The sequence below is a fragment of the Carassius gibelio genome, chromosome B10, assembly GCF_023724105.1.
Source record: "Carassius gibelio isolate Cgi1373 ecotype wild population from Czech Republic chromosome B10, carGib1.2-hapl.c, whole genome shotgun sequence".
NCBI lineage: Eukaryota > Metazoa > Chordata > Actinopteri > Cypriniformes > Cyprinidae > Carassius > Carassius gibelio.
The window spans coordinates 24032011-24052354 of NC_068405.1; the positions used below are offsets into that span (position 1 = coordinate 24032011).

General features: G+C 39.5%; 1 protein-coding gene across 1 annotated transcript in view; it reads right to left on the reverse strand.

Moving 5' to 3' along the window:
* LOC127966618 (G protein-activated inward rectifier potassium channel 2-like) overlaps nucleotides 1-9397 on the reverse strand; it is a 31917-nt gene extending 22520 nt beyond the window's left edge. The window contains exon 1 of the mRNA XM_052567737.1: nucleotides 9212-9397. The gene's annotated coding sequence lies outside the window, so the exon portion shown is untranslated. The remainder of the gene's footprint in view (nucleotides 1-9211) is intronic.
* Between the last annotated feature and the right edge of the window lie 10947 nt (nucleotides 9398-20344).

A 20344-nucleotide genomic window follows, 5' to 3' on the forward strand; every position in this document is an offset into this window, starting at 1 on the left:
ACCCTGATAAAACAAGCCCATCTGTGTGTCTGTCTCTAGCTCTCTCGGTCTCTCTCTGCAGCCATCGATCCATTAGCAAGCTGGACAACCGGCTTTACAACCCACAGGGAGACAAAATGAACACACATACACTGATGTATGTTTTAACGCTTCATTCAGATCCACTCATATTTATTCAGAGAATAAACCGCATGCTTTGTGTCAGCGGACGGCCAAATGGACACGACATAAATAACACTGAACAATAACTGAGAGAGACTCATATTCATGAAGCCATTTAGAAGACAAAGACTGATGCTGGAGACAATGAGCACATTACCATAGACATACGGATAGACAGACAGGCTAAGACACAGACAGACAGACGGACAGACAGACAGAGAGACAGACAGACAGAGACAGGCAGAGACAGACAGAGAGACAGAGAGGCTAAGACACAGACAGACAGGCAGGCTAAGAGACCGACAGACAGACAGACACAGACAGAGACGGCGACAGACAGAGACAGACATGGACAGATAGACAGACAGACAGACAGACAGACAGACAGAGAGACAGAGAGACAGAGAGACAGACATGGACAGATAGACAGACAGACAGACAGACAGACAGACAGAGAGACAGAGAGACAGAGAGACAGACATGGACAGATAGACAGACAGACAGACAGACAGACAGACAGACAGACAGACAGAGAGACAGAGAGACAGAGAGACAGACATGGACAGATAGACAGACAGACAGACAGACAGACAGACAGACAGACAGAGAGACAGAGAGACAGACATGGACAGATAGACAGACAGACAGACAGACAGACAGATAGACAGACAGACAGACAGACAGACAGACAGACAGACAGACAGACAGACAGAGAGACAGACAGAGACAGACATGGACAGATAGACAGACAGACAGACAGACAGAGAGACAGAGAGACAGACTTACAGAGACAGACAGACAGACAGACAGACAGACAGACAGAGACAGACAGAGACAGACAGAGACGGCGACAGACAGACAGACAGACAGAGACGGCGACAGACAGACAGACAGAGACAGAGAGACAGAAACAGACAGACACAGAAGACAGAGAGACAGACAGACAGAGACAGATAGACAGACAGAGACAGACATGGACAGTAGAGCAGCTGTAGCTGTGAGTGATGACGGCAGCGACGGACCTCTGAGACACAGACGAGGTGTGAGCGCAATCCTTCTGAGAGCTGGAAAGGATCAACATGCGTTTGCAGCACATATTGATTGAGTCCAAAAGTAGCTACAGAGACCCCCCCCCCCCCTCGTGTCCTACACTCGTTCTGATCTCAGTTAAAGCTCAAAATATGATCGCAGCACACATCACAGATGGAAACACGTCAACCAGCACACAGGACAGAATTATATTTGTGTGAGACAGCTTGATCATGATCTAGAACACTGGAAAACTGTCACTCACTGGAACACTAGAACACTGGAACACTCAAACACTGTCTATTACTAGAACACTGGAAAACTGTAAAACTGTCACTCACCAGAACACTAGAACACTGGAACCCTAAAACACTGCAACATTGTCACTCACTGGAACACTACAACACCAGAACATATTAACACTAGAACACTATAACACTCACTTGAACACTGGAACACTGTCACTCACTAGAACAATTGAAGTAAGTGTAAGTGAAGTGACATTCAGCCAAGTATGGTGACCCATACTCAGAATTTGTGCTCTGCATTTAACCCATCCGAAATGCACACACACAGAGCAGTGAACACACACACACACTGTGAACACACACCCGGAGCAGTGTTCATCATTTATGCTGCGGCGCCCGGGGAGCAGTTGGGGGTTCGATGTCTTGCTCAAGGACACCTAAGTCGTGGTATTGAAGGTGGAGAGAGAACTGTTCATGCACTCCCCCCCACCCACAATTCCTGCCGGCCCGGGACTAGAACTCACAACCCTTCGATTGGGAGTCCAACCCTCTAACCATTAGGCCACGACTTCCCCCACTACACTAGAACACTGTCACTCACAGGAACACTGTCACTAACTAGAACACTTACATCTTACAGTTGTATCATTCTCTGATTAGAAATTCACACCAGTATTTCCATTTTGCAGAAAGGCTCGTCTAACAGCAAATGAAATACGTTTCTTTGAATAAGCGCCATATATGTATATTTATATGTGTATAAACTGCATAAACTGCGGTATGAAGTGTGTTTCTCAGCATTGTTGACACCATTTTATTTGAAGACAAAGTATCAAACCATCATTTTGTGTAGCGTTACACATGTGTGTAAATGCTGATAAGATATTTCTGCCAATTTGTTGATGTTTCCAGCTAATACTAACAGACTAGTACTTCAAGTGGGCCTACATGTTTTACCAGGTTTAAATAATTGTACAGTTTTGTGGGACTGCTCTCAGGTGTCTCAGATGTGAAGCTGGACACAGTGTAAATAAACTTGAGCTGCAGCTTCTGCTGGACGACATGAAGGACCAACACAGAACGAGATCTTCATCGCAATCACATTCACACAATCATGAGCCGAACAAATGCTCTGGATAAACGCCTCTGCTGAATGCATGAATGCAACTGCACACGCCATCATCATCATCATCATCATCATCATCATCATCATCATCATCAGGACCAGTGCAGGATCACAGCAGGTTTCTTCATTAAGACCAGGAAGTACAAACTGTACAAATAAAACCACCATTAACAACAAACTCCACATACTTTAAACGGCAATAAGAGTTAACCCAGTTAAAGCGGTAGACCACCATTTACACACACACACACTCTCTCTCACACACACACACTCTCTCACACACACTAACAACGCATGCAATTACACATTAAAGGTGCCATATGCAAAAATTGAGGTAAAAATATCCATAACATGACCTACACGCATCAAAAGAATGAGAAGAAATAAGGGCGATGATGTCAAGTTATAGTGCTGCAGAGATATCAACCTTAATTAGCATTAGCATTACTAGCCCCGGCCCGACAGGTGTCGTAATACCAGTTTCGGCCATGGGAGGCGGTATGCGGGCAACATAACCACCAGCCAACCTGCAATACACTAATAACTCGCACGGCTTGTGGGCGTTTACTTGAACCTGATGTCAATCATGTGGAAAGTACAGCCCAGTACTTCATTTCAGTTCAGGGAAGAGAGAGAAATGATTTCTCAAGCCCTTGGCAAGAGACCCCTACCACCACCACCCGCTACAGGGAAACAACCGCGCTCGGAATCACAAATCAAATCCGATAAGAAAAGGAGCCGAATCAGAGTAAACATCGGCACTGCTTTCAATCGCTGGAGACAACTGATGGACCATAAAGAAATGAGGCTCGCCTCCGAACTTGCAACATTTCTAACAGTAAGTTAGATGCTGTTAGTATTTCGCTAGAAGTTTGTTTTATATGTTTGTGTATTTGTTTTCGGGAAGTTATAACATAGCAATGTATCGAAGGCTGTTCGATAAACGTGCTAATGTTAGCGATGGCTAACCGTAGCTGCATTTGATAATTAGCTATAACTTAACGTTACCCATTTTATTATATCATATCTAACCTGCTCTGTCTAGTCTGTTGGTCTCCGTGTCCTCTTTGCTTCGTGGTTTTTCTGTGCGTGAAAAAATTGATGTGTGGCGTGAAAGCGTGTGAAAATAGTCAATTGCGTGTGTCTCACGGTGAATGCTTGAGAGTTGGCACATTAGTTCCCAAGCAGAATAAAGGACAGGTTGATTATTGCTGTTTAGCATTTGTATTAATCTATGATGTGTCCCTGTTTACGTACAGGGACATAAAAAATAAATTAAAAGTGATACGTGGACCAAGGTTTCTGAGATTGTTCATTTTAAGTAAAGGATCCTAATATTTCGTCCACAACAATATTTAATGAGGTTATAACTCCTTGTGGTTAGTCTGCACGAGATCAACAAGCTTGTTTGCTTTGCGGCCGCTTTAAATACAAAATAAGCATTTGATCTACGTTAGAGCGTCTGAGCGCTCACAAATCTTTCTGCAGCGTCGTGAGCAGAGCGGCCAGAGCGATGTTTGACGCTCTAGACGCCGGCGGTGTGAACGCACAGTTAGGCTTCGGCTATGGCTGTAGTGTTGTTGTGAAAGTAGGGGCGGAGCATAGAGACTATGCCGTTTCTCCTTTGTTACTCTAGAGTAGACCAATTCACTTTATTGAGGAATACTGCCCCCATCTAAAATGAGATATTGTGTTGTTTGTTTGCTTGTTTTAAAAAAAAACTAAAATGTTAGTTTTTGTTTAAAACAAGCAAAAAAAGATCTGTCCATGGGGTAAGAAAAATAAGCTTAATTCAAAGGCTAAACAATATGATTTTTCTCACCCCATTAGCAGATAATTTTGCAGTTTTTTTACATTAAACAAGACATAATATCTTAAGTCATTTTAACAAGACAATACTTTTTTTGCAGTGCAGTTCACTCTCTCTCAAAGACCTGAAGAAGAAGAGCTGAACACAGAGCTCTGGTCTCACAGGTGTTTGCTGAACACAGCCGTAAACACTGTGCAAACACACACACACACACACACCAGAACACACAGCAGCTCACCTGAGCCTCGTGCGTCTGAGGGATGCTGGGTAATTCACACACCGCCTGACTCAGCACAAACACTGCAAACACCAGTCGAGCGCACGTTTCTCACCACGAGAACAAGAGCGAGCTGTGTCCGTCACCGCGCAGTCTCTGGACCCTGTATTTCTGGCATTGATTAACAGCCCGCTGTCCTTCAGTAGGTCACTGTGAGCACAGGCTGCCTTAAATATTTCATATTTCTTCAACCTCGCTGGGCTTTTGGTGCAGAACCAGCATCATGGTGGGCTGGAGGAGATCTGTGGGCGGCGCGAGGAAATAAAACGCAAAAAACAACAAGAACAAATCTTGAGATGATTGACAAACGCTGCTCACAATATCTGAGGGTTTCATCACATGGCCTTTAAAACACACTCCACATCGTCACAAGACCACCATCAAATCAGACCGATTCAGATGACATCATCGTTTCATTGTTCTGATTTAGAAGAACGTGCATCCTCGACTCACAACATCTACACCAGACTTCAAGATCTTCAACAATATTTCATAAAATATACAATACTATATATAATGTACATATACATATAATGCAATTCGTTTATGAGTTAATCTAAAGAGCAATTATGACAAATGGCCAGTTAGATTGAAGACAATAATAATTCTGATCTCAATGAGAGTGTGTGTGTTTGTGTGTGTGTGAGAGAGAGAGAGTGAGAGTGTGTGCGAGTGTGTGTGTGTGTGTGTGTGTGTGTGAGAGTGAGAGAGTCAGTGTGTCTGTAAGAGTATGTGTGTGTGTGTGTGTGTGTGTGAGTGAGAGAGAGTCAGAGTGTGTGTCTGTAAGAGTGTGTGTGCGTGTATAAGAGAGAGAGTGAGAGTGTGTGCGAGTGTGTGTGTGTTAGTGAGAGAGTGAGAGTGTGTGCGAGTGTGTGTGTGTGAGTGAGAGAGTGAGAGTGTGTGCGAGTGTGTGTGTGAGTGAGAGTGTGTGCGAGTGTGTGTGAGAGAGTGAGAGTGTGTGCGAGTGTGTGTGTGAGTGAGAGAGTGAGAGTGTGTGCGAGTGTGTGTGTAAATGAGAGAGTGAGAGTGTGTGTGTGAGAGAGTGAGAGTGTGTGCGAGTGTGTGTGTGTGTGTGTGAGAGAGAGAGTGAGAGTGTGTGCGAGTGTGTGTGTGTGTGAGTAAGAGAGTGAGAGAAACTGACACACAAAAATAATTTACCCTGGCCTAAAGTCAAACATAACTGAGGTTGATTTTCAAATATGAAAGTTCAAAGACTGCATAAAAAGATTCTCTTACATAGTAACGTTGTCTTGTTTTCTAGTATAAATCATTTTACTTGTCATGTCAATTCATCTTGATTCAAGAATGTTTAAATATTTAAACTAGAAAACAAGACAAAGTGACTACATAAGAGTGTACTTCTGCTGCTCTGCTGGAACCGGAGTCAGACCTGTTTCACACACAGTTTCCGGTTTCTCTTGTTTCGGCTGAAATCCTGCTGACCTGAAGAGTCTGAGCATGTCTGCTGTGTTTGCTGGAGCAGGGAGTTTTTCTGTCTCTCGCTGGGAAACATGAGCCACTGTCACCATGGCAACACACGGCTCGGTCCGTCAGCGCTCACAGTGAGCCGAAGTGAAGTGGCAGCGTTCTGCAGCGTTCCAGAAGCGTTCGGGTCAAGAGACTCTCTGACGCTCTGCGGACTCTGGCGAGGGCGTGACAATCGAATGTACAGTCCATGATCATAACCAGCAGAGGACATGCATCTCAAATAGACATTCATTTAATTAGCAGCTCATGCATGTCATTAAATCTGCAGCGAGGAACCTTTGAGTCTGAAACTCCAGATTGAGCCGTTCATAACGAGTCTGTCAAAGCCTCTTCCGGGTCAGGGACAGAAACTAATCATTTCAGATCAGAATGTTTTGCTACAAATAATCCAGAAGAACAACACCACGCATGATATTCTAACAATATTTTACATTTACTTTTCGCTGTTACTATGTGAAAAATGACAACATACTGTGCATTTCTGGGTTAATTTTTCATAAATCTCATAATTCACTGAAAGCATTACCTAATCCTCACGCCTCTTTCCAGGTTAGTTTTCACACATATACTTTAACTTACTTTCTTTCACCACTAATCACTATTAGCAGTGTGCACTAAATGTTTTAATAGCAGCAGCAGCAAAAATGTTTTGTTTTGTCTTCTTAAAGCAAGATACATTTACTTGAGAATAATTACTTGTTTTTGTATATATATATATATATATAGATTCTTGTCTCATTGGCAGGTGCATTTTCTTAATTGAAGCAATAACGTAAAATAAATGCAAAAAATAAATAAATAAATAAAAAATCTGAAACAAGACTAGAACAAGAAAATTCTTATTTGCAGCATAATATTTGTCATGTGTTAAAATAGTGCAAATCTCTTTATAATCACTCAGTTTTCCAGTTTATGATCATTTCTAATTAAGGCAATGTGTTACATAACCACATAAACCACAACTTGACCCCTATGAACTAGTAAATTATACACCGATCTCGAATCTCCCTTTTCTGATCAATTCATAGTAGTGAATGAAGATGTATCATATCGATCACAAGTGCAGTATGGAGTACCTCAAGGCTCAGTACTAGGGCTGCTACTCTTCACGCTTTATATGTTACCCTTGGGAGATATCATCAGGAAACATGGTGTTAGCTTTCACTGTTATGCTGATGATACTCAGCTATATATTTCCTTGCGGCCCGGTGAAACGACAATTTGAAAAACTAATGGAATGCATAGTCGATATAAAAAACTGGATGACGAGTAATTTCTTACTGAAATTACATTTATGACCTCAAGGTTAGATTATTGTAATGCTTTATTGGGTGGTTGTTCTGCACGCTTAATAAACAAACTACAGCTAGTCCAAAATGCAGCAGCAAGAGATCTTACTAGAACCAGGAAGTATGACCATATTAGCCCGGTCCTGTCCACACTGCACTGGCTCCCTATCAAACATCGTATAGATTTTAAAATATTGCTTATTACTTATAAAGCCCTGAATGGTTTAGCACCTCAGTATTTGAATGAGCTCCTTTTACATTATACTCCTCTACGTCCGCTACGTTCTCAAAACTCAGGAACCGGAAACACTTCCCATACCACTCTATGCACTTTCTACATCATTAGAAGAATGGCATCTACGCTAATATTAGTCTGTTTCTCTCTTATTCCGAGGTCACCGTAGCCACCAGATCCAGTCTGTGTCCAGATCAGAGGGTCACTGCAGTCACCCGGATCCAGTACGTATCCAGACCAGATGGTGGATCAGCACCTAGAAAGGACCTCTACATCCCTGAAAGACAGCGGAGACCAGGACAACTAGAGCCCAGATACAGATCCCCTGTAAAGACCTTGTCTCAGAGGAGCACCAGGACAAGACCACAGGAAACAGATGATTCTTCTGCACAATCTGACTTTGCTGCAGTCTGGAATTGAACTACTGGTTTCGTCTGGTCAGAGGAGAACTGACCCTCAACTGAGCCTGGTTTCTCCCAAGGTTTTTTTCTCCATTCTGTCACCGATGGAGTTTCGGTTCCTTGCCGCTGTCGCCTCTGGCTTGCTTAGTTGGGGTCACTTCATCTACAGCGATATCATTGACTTGATTGCAAATAAATGCACAGACACTATTTAAACTGAACAGAGATGACATCACTGAATTCAATGATGAACTGCCTTTAACTATCATTCTGCATTATTGAGACACTGTTTTCCAAATGAATGTTGTTCAGTTGCTTTGACGCAATGTATTTTGTTTAAAGCGCTATATAAATAAAGGTGTGTTTACTCATGGCTTTTTTTTGTGATTTGTTAATGATTTTACACTTTTAAAGCCTGATGATTGATGTTTAAGTTTATGATCTTTCACTGGTTGTTAACAGAATTCATACGATTCATTCACACGAAGCATCATTTGCTGTAGGAGACGTGATGCTTGATTAAATACAAGGGTTTACATGCAGGCCTCTGCTCCAGAGCGTTCTGAGGATCTGCCCGAGAGAAAGAAGGACGAGCTTCACTAAACATCACAAGAAGCGCTGAGAGGAGGAAGATTGCAGCTCTCTGTGATGCTTCGTGAGGATGAGAACTTACATGACTGTTACACAACACTGGCACAATCACAGCCTGAGCCTTCTGGATCTAAACCGTCTGAGGAAGAACCGGACCAATTAACCCACGAGAGAGAGGGGGGGGGGGGGGGGGCAGAGAGAGAGGGAGAGAGACTGAGAGAGAGAGAGAGAGAGAGAGAAGGATCGCGTCCACGGGATTTTTAAGGTTTCCATGGAGACGGTGCGGGATCCAGAAGCCCACGGGTGCCAGATCCACACACAGGAACAACACATATGTCGAGAAGAGAGAAGCTCGTAAATATTTTACTGAAGCCACGATCTTCATCACTGTTGCTCCTCCGCGAGGAAGACGATGATGACGATGATGAGGAGGAGGAAGAGGATTCTTAGATTACCGAACGCTTGTCTTATGTAAGCCATCATTCAGTTACAGTCCTCCTCAGAAACACGGAGAAACTGTGATTACAGTGATGAAGGAGTAAATGCGACACGTACCAGACAGCGCGCTCATTCAGTCACTCGCTCTTCATCCTCTCTATCAGTCTTCAGTGATGAAGAAGAAGATGAGCCCGCAGCTCACGGAGAGAAACCCGGAGAGCCATCATCTTCATCATCCTCCCATCCTGACATGATCTCTAATGAAGCAGAGAGAGAGGGATGGAGGGAGGAGAGAGAGAGAGAGAGAGGGAGGGGGCGGAAGATTCATGGCGTCACAGGTTCGAGTCTCTCTGATGCAGTTCAGTGTTGTTCAGCTCCGCGGGATTCATCGCTCTTTATGTGTATTAAATGCAGGTCAAACACATGTGCACGCCGAAGTGTAATCATTTATACATTTACAAGCAATTTCTAAGAGGAGCTGTTTCAAAGTGCGTATCTCTCTCTCTCTCTCTCTCTCTCTCACACACACACACATTTGTTTACTCTTTTCCTGCCTGCCCTGAATTTTATCTACTGTATTAAAATATTTACATGTTTGTTTATATTCTCTATGAATAGTTTTATATAGTTATATAATATATATATATATATATATATATATATATATATATATTTATAGAGTTATTTAATTATCTATCTATATTTGTTTATAAGTGCTGTTTTTGCTGACATGCAGCTCAATATGCCTTTAAATCGCTCCCCGTTACAAATAAAGTGTTCTGTATTTAATTGTGTAACGCACAGTCAGAGACGTTCAGATTCATATGCAGTGGTTTATTAAAGAGAATGGAGCACAGCATCAATTATTTAAACAAGACTTTGCAATCACTGAGAGTCCAAACACAATTTAGAGTGGTAATGGGGAACCAGTGTTGGGGGTAACGAGTTACAAAGTAACGGATTACAGTAACTATATTACTTTTTTGGGTAATGAAGTAAAGTAACGCATATTGGTAACTAAACTACTTTATGAGACTATAGGAACGCGCTTTCCTGCGTTACACCGTGTTTGTCTGTGTGTAAAGTTCTGTGCCGTGTTTCCCGATAACGAATCTTAGCGCTTAAGAGTGTTTTCTACTAGTAATTTTACGATCCTTCGTTATTGTTTGACGTGCGTTTCCCAACATTGAAAGTAAAGCAATCGCACAGCTGTGCTTCAAGTGCTACGTAGGAGTCGCTCTCCGTTTGTCAAGTGCTGAAATGTCATCGCGCCTCGCTCTAAGGTAACTTCCGGTCGGTCTGGCTGCGGTGCAGTCTGCAAACGCAGTTAAAGTTAAGGTGATGAGTAGACTGAACTTGGGCTCAGGTGGTTGAGATGTGGGATGGGTTTCCCATACATTTTTGGAGACTCGCCACGATTTTAAAACTAGATGATTTTCCAAAAGGCTTTGTTGAATAAACATGAGCACGTACTGCAAGTTTAATAATAATTCCTCACATTTATATGTTTTAATATCAAAACGAGACACAGGTGTTTTTATATCACTGTATTTCTGAAGGAAGACTTGTATGTTATATGCCTGATAAAGCAGCGTTTGTGAGCTCAGCACTGCTTTCTTTTCAGCGGTTACCGGGGAAACCTCGTGCTTTAAAGCATCTCCTGCTTAACATTAAAATGTTTTATTTTTAATAGTAAATGCCCTTTATTTACCAAAACATTTATTTTCAATATTTAAAAGAAAATCTAAATGAATGATTTATACCTTCATTTTGTAACAGGGAGTCAGAGGTGTTCGGATCCATGTGCAGAACTTTATTAAGAGAATGGTCATACAGGCAGAAATCAGGAACGGCGTCAGGTGTGTTAGGGATATCCAGAATCATTAACGGTAACAAACAGAGATCAGGGCAGGCAGCAGAGAATCAGAGTCGGTAACACAATCCAAGATCAGACACGGGGAAAAAACCAAACCCAAGGCAAAACCGCTCAGAAATGCTAGACAGGCTAAACAAGACTTCGCAGTGAATGAGAGTGATTGTGCTGCTTTTATGTGTGTGTAAATGAGGTGCAGGTGTGGCAAGGAAATTGGCTGATGAATGAGGTGCAGGTGTGGCAAGGTGATTGTGATGCAGTGTCTCTTGGGGAATGTAGTTCGGGTGTGGTGCAACAGTATGAGAGGTGCTAGTGTCCAAGTGACATCTGGTGGTTGATGAGTGGAGTGCCCTCTGATGAAGTTAATGGGCACTCCATCTAATGATTGTGACACATTTGATAACCAGAAATTAAATACACAACAGAATTTCTGAGGGTAAAAAAAACATTTCATAAGGCTATTTTAAGAAAAATTGAATAAGTTAAGTTGTTTTTATACATTTTCATAATTACACATGCTATAAAAATAAAACATATGGTGAAGAAAAAATAAAACATTTCATAGGGCCCTAAACATGTAATTTTTAAAAAGGTTTTTAATAAATTGTTGTGAAAATGTATAAGTGTTATGATTTAAATTAATTAGACAAGCTTTTTGATTAATACAATTAAATATAACCAATAAAAAGGAGTTGAGAAAAAAATAAAACAGAAAAAAATGGAATCCATAAAAATTAAAACGGAAAACGGAATTTGGAAAGAATTCCCTGAAAAACTTTAAAAAAAAGTAAAGTAAAGTAAAAAGTAGTGAAGTTACTTTTCAAATGCAGTAACTAGCAAAGTAATCTCATTACAATTTACAAAAGTAACTGGTAACTAAATAAATTTTTTGAGTAACTACCCCAACACTGTGGGGAACAACAGGTGGTGATTAGCCCTAAGCATGGGATTCTGGGAAATGGAGTTGGGGATGGAAATAGACATCAAATGCAAGAGTCCCATAGTAAATACCATATTTTTTTTATTCTGTATTTGACATGAACCTGACTTGCCTTTAAAAATCTTTTCAAATGTAATTTAAACTGCACAAAGGTAGTACACTGTCTAATATCAGCTGCTAAACTATTCCGATTATTAACAGCTTTTACAGAAAAAGCTGATCGTCCAAAATCAGTTTATGTGAAATGCGCTTCACAGTCAACTCTTAAAGGTGCTGTAGGGAACTTTTGTAAAAAAAATTTTTTTTACATATTTATTAAACCTTTAATTATGTTCTGACAGTAGAATATGAGACAGATAATCTGTGTAAAAATCAAGCTCCTCTGGCTCCTCCCAGTGTCCTATTGCCATTTGCAGTTACAGACCACTCCCGGTAAAAAACAACCAATCAGAGCTGCGGTCCGTAACTTTGTTTGTGTTCAAAATGTAGAAAAATGTATATATTAAGCGAGTACACCATGAATTCATTTTCCAAACCGTGTTTTTAGCTTGTCCTGAATCACAAAGGGTGCACCTATAATAAGTGTTTATATTCGGACTATTTTAGATTGCTTCGGGGGTACGGCGACGGAGTAACCCAGTACCTTTGTGATTCTTCATAGACATAAACAGAGAGAAGTAGTTCCGGCTACGATGTTCTTCCGCAAGACGCAAGCAGTTCTGTTTATTAACCGCTAGAGCGTCAAAAGTTCCCTACCGCAGCTTTAACAAGGCTCTTGACTGTATGCTGTCATTGTGCAATGAAAAAAACATCTTTAAAGGTGGAGCTGCAAGATCATTCACAATCCAATCAACTTCAATTGTAAAATATTACAGTTTTTAAAAGTAAAGAGATTATGTTTTTGAAATAAGACAATGATGATGTCTGTCAGGTTTCTTATCAAACACTTTTATAGCAAGTTTGTATAAACTATGTAAAGGTCTAAGAGTAGATTTTCCTGCTTGTGACCATGAAGTAATGCAGTAAGAGAAATTAGAAAATATTAGTGTGTGCAGAAAGACTCTTACAGCTTCTGATGAAAGTTGACTCTGTATAAATTTAAATTTAAAGTTAGGGTGTAACTGTACAAACTATTTTTTATCATGCTTTTCAAACGATAAGTGGGTGTCTAAAATAACTCCAAGGTATTTAAAGTCTGATACAGTTTGTTATCTTTCACCATTTACTAATATATCTGGTATAGCCTCCTCAATCTTTCTAATGTTAAAATACATACAAGAAGTTTTCTGGATGTTTAACGATAAACAACGCTGAGTAAAACAGTCTGAGATTTTGGTCATGACAGCAGATGTGATACCTGTTCATTTGTTTTAGCATGTACATAAATAACAATATTGTCTGCATAAATTTGAATAAATGCATCAGGACAAACATCTGGAAGATCATTCAAGTACAAACTAAAATGTAGAGGTCCTAGTATGGACCCCTGAGGTACCCCTGTTGAACAGTGTCTTGTTGAAGATATACGTGTTTTAATCCAGGTGCATTGTTTCCTTTAGATAATAAAATATTATGGTTTAATGTGTCAAAAACTTTTTGCAAATCAAGAAACACTGCACCCATAACCCCACCCTTATCTAATTTTAATCGCACTTGCTCAATTAAATAACATACAGCAGTTTCCGTAGAGTGCTGTTTATGAAACCCAAATTGAATAGGGCAAAATAAATTATTTAGTGTGTCTAAAAATTTTACAATTTGCTCAGATATCAATATAATTGTTCCAACATATTAAAATATATAATTTCATATCATCTGCACACTATACTTGACTATATATCTTAAGAAATCTGTCTGGAAAAGACTACTGTTATGTCCTCATAAGTCACCCTCTCCTTGTAATACCTGTGTCATACCCATGTCATCATACAGAGTTGTGTCCTGATATGATACAAAAACAAGAGCACACACACACACACACACACACACACACTCACACACACTCACAGGCAGATGAAAGGCAGTGAGCAGCAGACAGCACATGGCCTCTGCTGTGACACGCTGTGGGAAGCGTGTTTGAGAGTGTCAGAGCAGATCAAAGGCCACACACACACACACACACACACACAGTGTTAAAGCAGCTGTAAGTGTTGTGTGTGATTATCACACTGATGTACATGACCCTGCAGTCTTCACTGTATATTCAGCACTGATTAACTTTATTCCGTGGATTTACTGTAATCATCTTCACTGAAACATCCCTGTGTTTTCTGATTATGAACATTATGAATCTTTGGCTTCCACACCTTCATCATTTAGTCATTTTGATTGATCTGTCAATAAAATCTGTATTTCTGTAAGCTATGAAATCTGCTCGAGCAGACAGAGTCATTTACAGCACTGGAGGCTTCAGCTGAAAACCTCAGAAATAATGGAGAGTTTTTCCAGTCTGTTGAAACAGCAAATACAGCTGCAGAAGACCAATTAAATATCAGCCTGTACACACACGTCTGATCAGCTGTCATTGTAGGGACATCATTGATGGTTTTATACTGTACAAACTCTATTATCTATCGCTCTACACATAAACCTCCCCTTACAGAAAACTTTCTGCTTTTTTACTTAAAAAAACTAATTCTGTTCAATTTTTATTAGTTTAATGCAGCATTGATGAATAAAAGTATTAATTCAGAATAAAGAATATCTTACTAACCACATATTCTTCAGTTGTAGTGCATCACTGCTTTAAAACACAATGAAGCAAACATTTAACAGATTTTACAAGTGCAGAGATACATAATAAATGAAGAGGAAGTGGAATGCACTTTCTGTCTGTGGATAATTACAGCATGAACTGATGTTCTCCAGGGCCTTTGGTCCACAGCAACACCACACATTAATTACAGGAAGATTCCCGCTGGAGTAACCGGAGGTGAAACGCTTCTTAAGTGCACATCACTGAGAGTAACTCTCTAACTAACTGTTAATGTGTCTCTGCAAACTCAGGACGGATCAGACTGTAAACCAGACATTCCACAAATAAACTTAAAACAGTCTTATGTATTGGTTCCAGAAAATCCAGCCCAAAATACTGATGACTCATGATGTACTGAGGGGCGGAGCCAAATAATCACCCAATCAAATGCTTCAGATTAAGAACATGCCTCTCTTGAAACCACATGACTCTCACTAACAAATCACAGCTTTGATGTAAACTAAAGACTATTCTTCTTTACATCAAACCCCTCTACAGACTTGCCAACACAGAAAAGCACAGAGAGTTAAATCTACATAACACATAAATCACAAATATTCCTCTCTTTTATACCAGATGTTTCACCTATGAATGATTTCTGGAGACTCCTAATGCTGTTAAGGGTGAAAGAGCTGCTTCACATGAATTAACTCTGCCATCTACTGGTGACACACACACACACACACACACACACACTCTCTCTCACAACCACACACTCTCTCTCTCTCACACACACACATTCTCTCTCTTTCACACACACACACACACACACGTTTGTTTTTGTGTAAAGTGTGTTCATCCTATAGGTGTAATGGTTTTTATTCTGTAGAAACTGTATATTCTATGTCCCTTCACCAACCCTACACCTAACCCTAACCCTCACAGGAAACTTTGTGCATTTTTACTTTCTCAAAAAAACTCATTCTGTATGATTTATAAGTGTTTTGAAAAATGGGGACATGGGTTATGTCCTCATAAGAACCCTCTCCTTGTAATACCTGTGTCATACCCATGACATTATACACACACACACACACACACACACACTGCTGTTAGTGTGTGCAGATCCATTTGTAGACATCATAAAATATATTTTAAGTCATTTAGAGGTTCTGACTACACATGATAATGTTGAAGATATCTTGAAGTTATTTATGAGTCACAAGTACAGAACAGGGGTCTCATTTATAAACGTTGCATATGAACAAAATACTCATATAAATTGCGTACGCATTATTTTACGCACATATTGGGATTTATAAAAATAAACTTGGCGTAAATATGTACGGACATTATAAACCATGCGTACGAACTCTTTTTCATGAAGTGAGAAACTTACTGAAGTAAACAGCGCAGGACCGCTGGCCAGATGTGTGTCCTGACCTGAGCAGGGTGTATGTGCCTCCTTCCTCAGATATGATGATGGAAATAAACACCTACTATAGGGTGGAAATAGTAAATAAAAAAATTAATGAATAAATTTTAATATTACAATATTACAATTATAGCTCTCATTTACCTGTGGGTATAACTTTATTATGTCTCTAATTTATTTTATAGTCTCAAGCATTCAGAAATCATGCAAAAGGAAACGAAGCAGTTTTACTATGATAAAACCATGGTTTATTTTTGTAAGGGTTGTGATATGCACGTTTTTTGTTTAAAAAATTATAAAGCATGTGTCATCTATAGTAACAAGGTGTCCAAAAATGAAAGATGAAGTGAATATTTGAATGAAATGTTTGGTCAGTAGCCTAAACAAGGATTTGATCGTCCTGTAAGTGTAACAGCAGCAATCACATGGCATTTGTAATAACATGTACATAAATAGTTTATTTTGTATTTGCCTACATTATGTATTTTAACAGTGTTATTATTAACCAATCAATATTGCCTCATTGTTTTCTATATATATTATATATTTATTGTTAAAACCATGGCTATTTTTTTTTTTGTAAGGGAACCTGAAAAAAAATACTTTCACATGAATGTGCCTGAAAGTGATAAACCTCGTTTTTACCTAAATGATTTATAATTTATTTCAATATATATTAAAATGTATAAGGTGTGCATTGTAGCTGACACCTAAATGAACACATTACAATTGTTTTATGACTGCAAGTCTTTCTCCTCAAATGCTATTGAGCTTCAAATTTGAGTTTGAGTCCATGTGAAAAAGTAACATAATTTACATATGATTTACAGTTTGTTTTAATAAATATCAAACATTCAATTCAATTGTGCATTATATCTGTCACCTAGATGAACAATTACAGTTGTTTTTATGACTGTGAATCATTCTCCTCAAATGCTACTGACGTTAGAAAAGTGTATACCAATATCGCATGTAACTTTAGAGACGGTCCCTAAATTTGAGACTCTCGAACGTCCAACGTCAAGCCACCTTTATGCCTGTTTTTTTTTTTTTTTTTCTTTAGTTTTCTTTTCTCTCAGCGCCGGATTGCTGATCTTTACCTGGGCATAGATGTTCATCCATCAATTATGAACAATCAGTCTCAAACATGAGGTGCGAGCGGTCGCGAGCGCGGATGGGAACTGTTATAGTGCCCCCTTCTGGGAGTTGGTGCCCTACGCAGACTGCTTTATTATTAATTCCTGTTAGATTCATGTGAATTAGTGTCTGGTTTAGTAGATCTTGTGTGTGCTTCTGCTGTTTGATTGTAAGGTTTCAGAATGTGTGACAGGGAAATCTTTAGTGTGTAAGCATTTGAAAAAAAAAATGATGACACTCAGTGTGTACATTTAAAACTCATTTATTTCTGTGATGCTCCGCTGTATTTTCAGCATCATTCCTCCAGTCTTCAGTGTCACATGATCTTCAGAAATCAGAATAATATGATCATTTACTGCTCGAGAAACATTTATGATTATTATCAATGTTGAACACAGTTGTGCTGCTCAATATTTTTGAGGAAACTGTGGTATATTTTTTGGTCACAGGAAGAACTTACATTTTACTGTATATTCACTTAGAAAACAGCTATTGTAGATGAGAGCAGGGGTGGTTCTAGGGTGAGTGGAGATCCGGGGCTTAGCCTAGAAAAATCCATGTATGTGACTTTTTATTTTAATAAATCAGAAAGATTTACCTTGTTTAAAATATACAAAAACAATAAAAACAAATTTAAAACATTTTATTTAAAGTATTGAGGAAAATACATTTGTTTTTTGCAAACAAAAATTAAGAATTGCAAAACAAATGAAACAGCGCGAAAGCAATGATTTTGCAATACATATTTTCCATGGTCATATCTATTAATTTATTTGCAATGCTGCTTTTATGTTGCTTGTCAGTCTAGTTTGAGCTTGCGATACCATTTTTCCTTTGCGCTTCACTTTTCTGCACATCACTCTGTGTGGGACTGTTTTGACGTGGGGGCGGAGTCAAGGGACGGAGGCGTGTACAACATGCCTCCATGGAAGTGACGTCATCGGCCCCAGACGCAGATCATTTGATTCAGTTCGGGTGTTCGTAACGGGTTTGCGAATCATTTGAGTCAGTTCGGGAGTTCGTAGCAGGTTCGCGAATAATTTGAATCAGTTCGGGAGTTCGTAACGGGTTCGCGAATCATTTGAGTCAGTTCGGGAGTTCGCAGCGGGTTCACGAATCATTTGAGTCAGTTCGGGAGTTCGTAGCGGGATCGCGAATCATTTGAGTCAATTTGGGGATCGCGAATCATTTGAATCAGTTCGGGAGTTCGTAGAGGAATCGCGAATCACTTGAGTCAGTTTGGGGATCGCAAATCATTTGAAGCATTTCGGGAGTTCGTCAAGTATATTCAAAAACTAAACAAATCGTCCCTAAAAAGTGCACGCATCTAGGCTAATGTAAAGTTACATGATGAAGTCATACTAGTGCGCGTGTGCAGTTTGAGTGCGTTCTTTCACTGCATTATTCGGTGTATTCAAATGCATTTATGAATGCATGAGAATGATCACAAAATTCAAGATATGAACCCTTTGTGCCAAAAGGGTTCTTTCTTGTCATTGTAGAACCTTACTAGCATAAAAGGTTCTTTGGAGTTGAGTAAAGAACCCTATGGTTCTATATAGAACCCCAATGATGCCTTTCTTCTAACAGTTTGTTGTCATAACAAGGGGTGGTTCTAGGGTGAGTGGAGATCCGGAGTTTAGCCTAGAAAAATCCATGTATGTGACTTTTTATTTTAATAAATCAGAAAGATTTACCTTGTTTAAAATATACAAAAACAAAGAAACAAATTTAAAACATTTTATTTAAAGTTTATCCCTTGTATCCTGACACATATGCTGACGTTGTGTCTCTATCTCACTTTATTTTGTCTCTGTCTCTGTTTTATTTTATTTTCTAATCAAGCCTGACTGGCTACACTCGTCCTGGTAGAACAGGGATCAGAAGCAAACATTAAGCAGTGCACTGACACACTCTTACTCTACAAACATATACTGGTCAAAGGACTTTATCTCTGTGTTTAAAGCCAAGTATAATTATAAACGCAGGGCTCTATACACTTATATTTTTGAAGGAGCACTTACACATCACTTACAAATTGCGTAAATAATCTTATGAGGCTAATGTATCAAATATAAAATTTGGAATACAGAAATATGAAATTATTAAAAAAAATAGAATGGTACTTTGCCACTAGGTGGCGGCATGCCACTGCCTGAATGAGTGAGTCGGTGAGTCATTTAATCAATGGATTCATTAGAAACGGATGATTCATTCAGAAAAAAAGTACAAAAGTTACTCAAGCAAATTTATTCAGTAAACACTACTGTGTGTTGCTGCAGAGAACAACAACATGCTTTGTTTGGAACCATTTCCTTTGCGAAATATGTCTTTTTTTATTATCTTAATGTTTATTGAATTGTTGTCCTGACAGAAAAGTCTGCCACAGACCGTGCTTAGCAAACATTATAACCGCTCTGTGTGTGTGTATGTGTGTGTGTGTGTGTGTCCTAAAGACTGTCTGCGCAACCGTTAACTGTTAGATGTTCAAAATGAAACGTTAAATCAGACACAATTTAAAACCGAAAAAGAAATATAATACTATGATAAAAGGTTACAGATACCTGAAGCTGTTGTATCTTGGCGTTTAAGTGTTTTGGCTGGGGGGGGCTACTTCCTTTTTTGAAGAAGAAGATGAATTTTGCAATATCCATTTTAATTTTCAAATAAATTGATCTAGTAAAATACTACACGTCAACAAACCGCCTGGCTCCAAAAGATCTCATTTCATTGGCTGATCGTACAGACGCTCATCGATGGTTGGTCAGTTTACATGTCAGTCATAAGCACTAGAATCAGTGGGCGGTTTTCGTGGGGTGTGAATGACAACGCGTAACTTGGGTAAATTTACCATAGACAGTAAAAGAAATGGACACAGCGACCCCATTGGAACTCAATTGAGACAAATGAAGCCCGGTTTTAGCGTTTTTTTAGCACTTCCGTTTCTGACGCGCAGACTCAAACGAAGCTTGGCGACGTCAGCAACCTGTCTGGCAGATGTAAATCTTCTAGTAGCTGTGCGTGCAAACTGCCATCGTTAATCTTGCAGAGACGGCGAGCTTGAGCGGGGAGTTCTTTGTCGTGAGTGAGCAGGAGTAAGTATTCTGATTAATTATTTTGTATAGTATTTTAAAATGTAACGACAGTACGCCATATTAAGTTAATTGCCT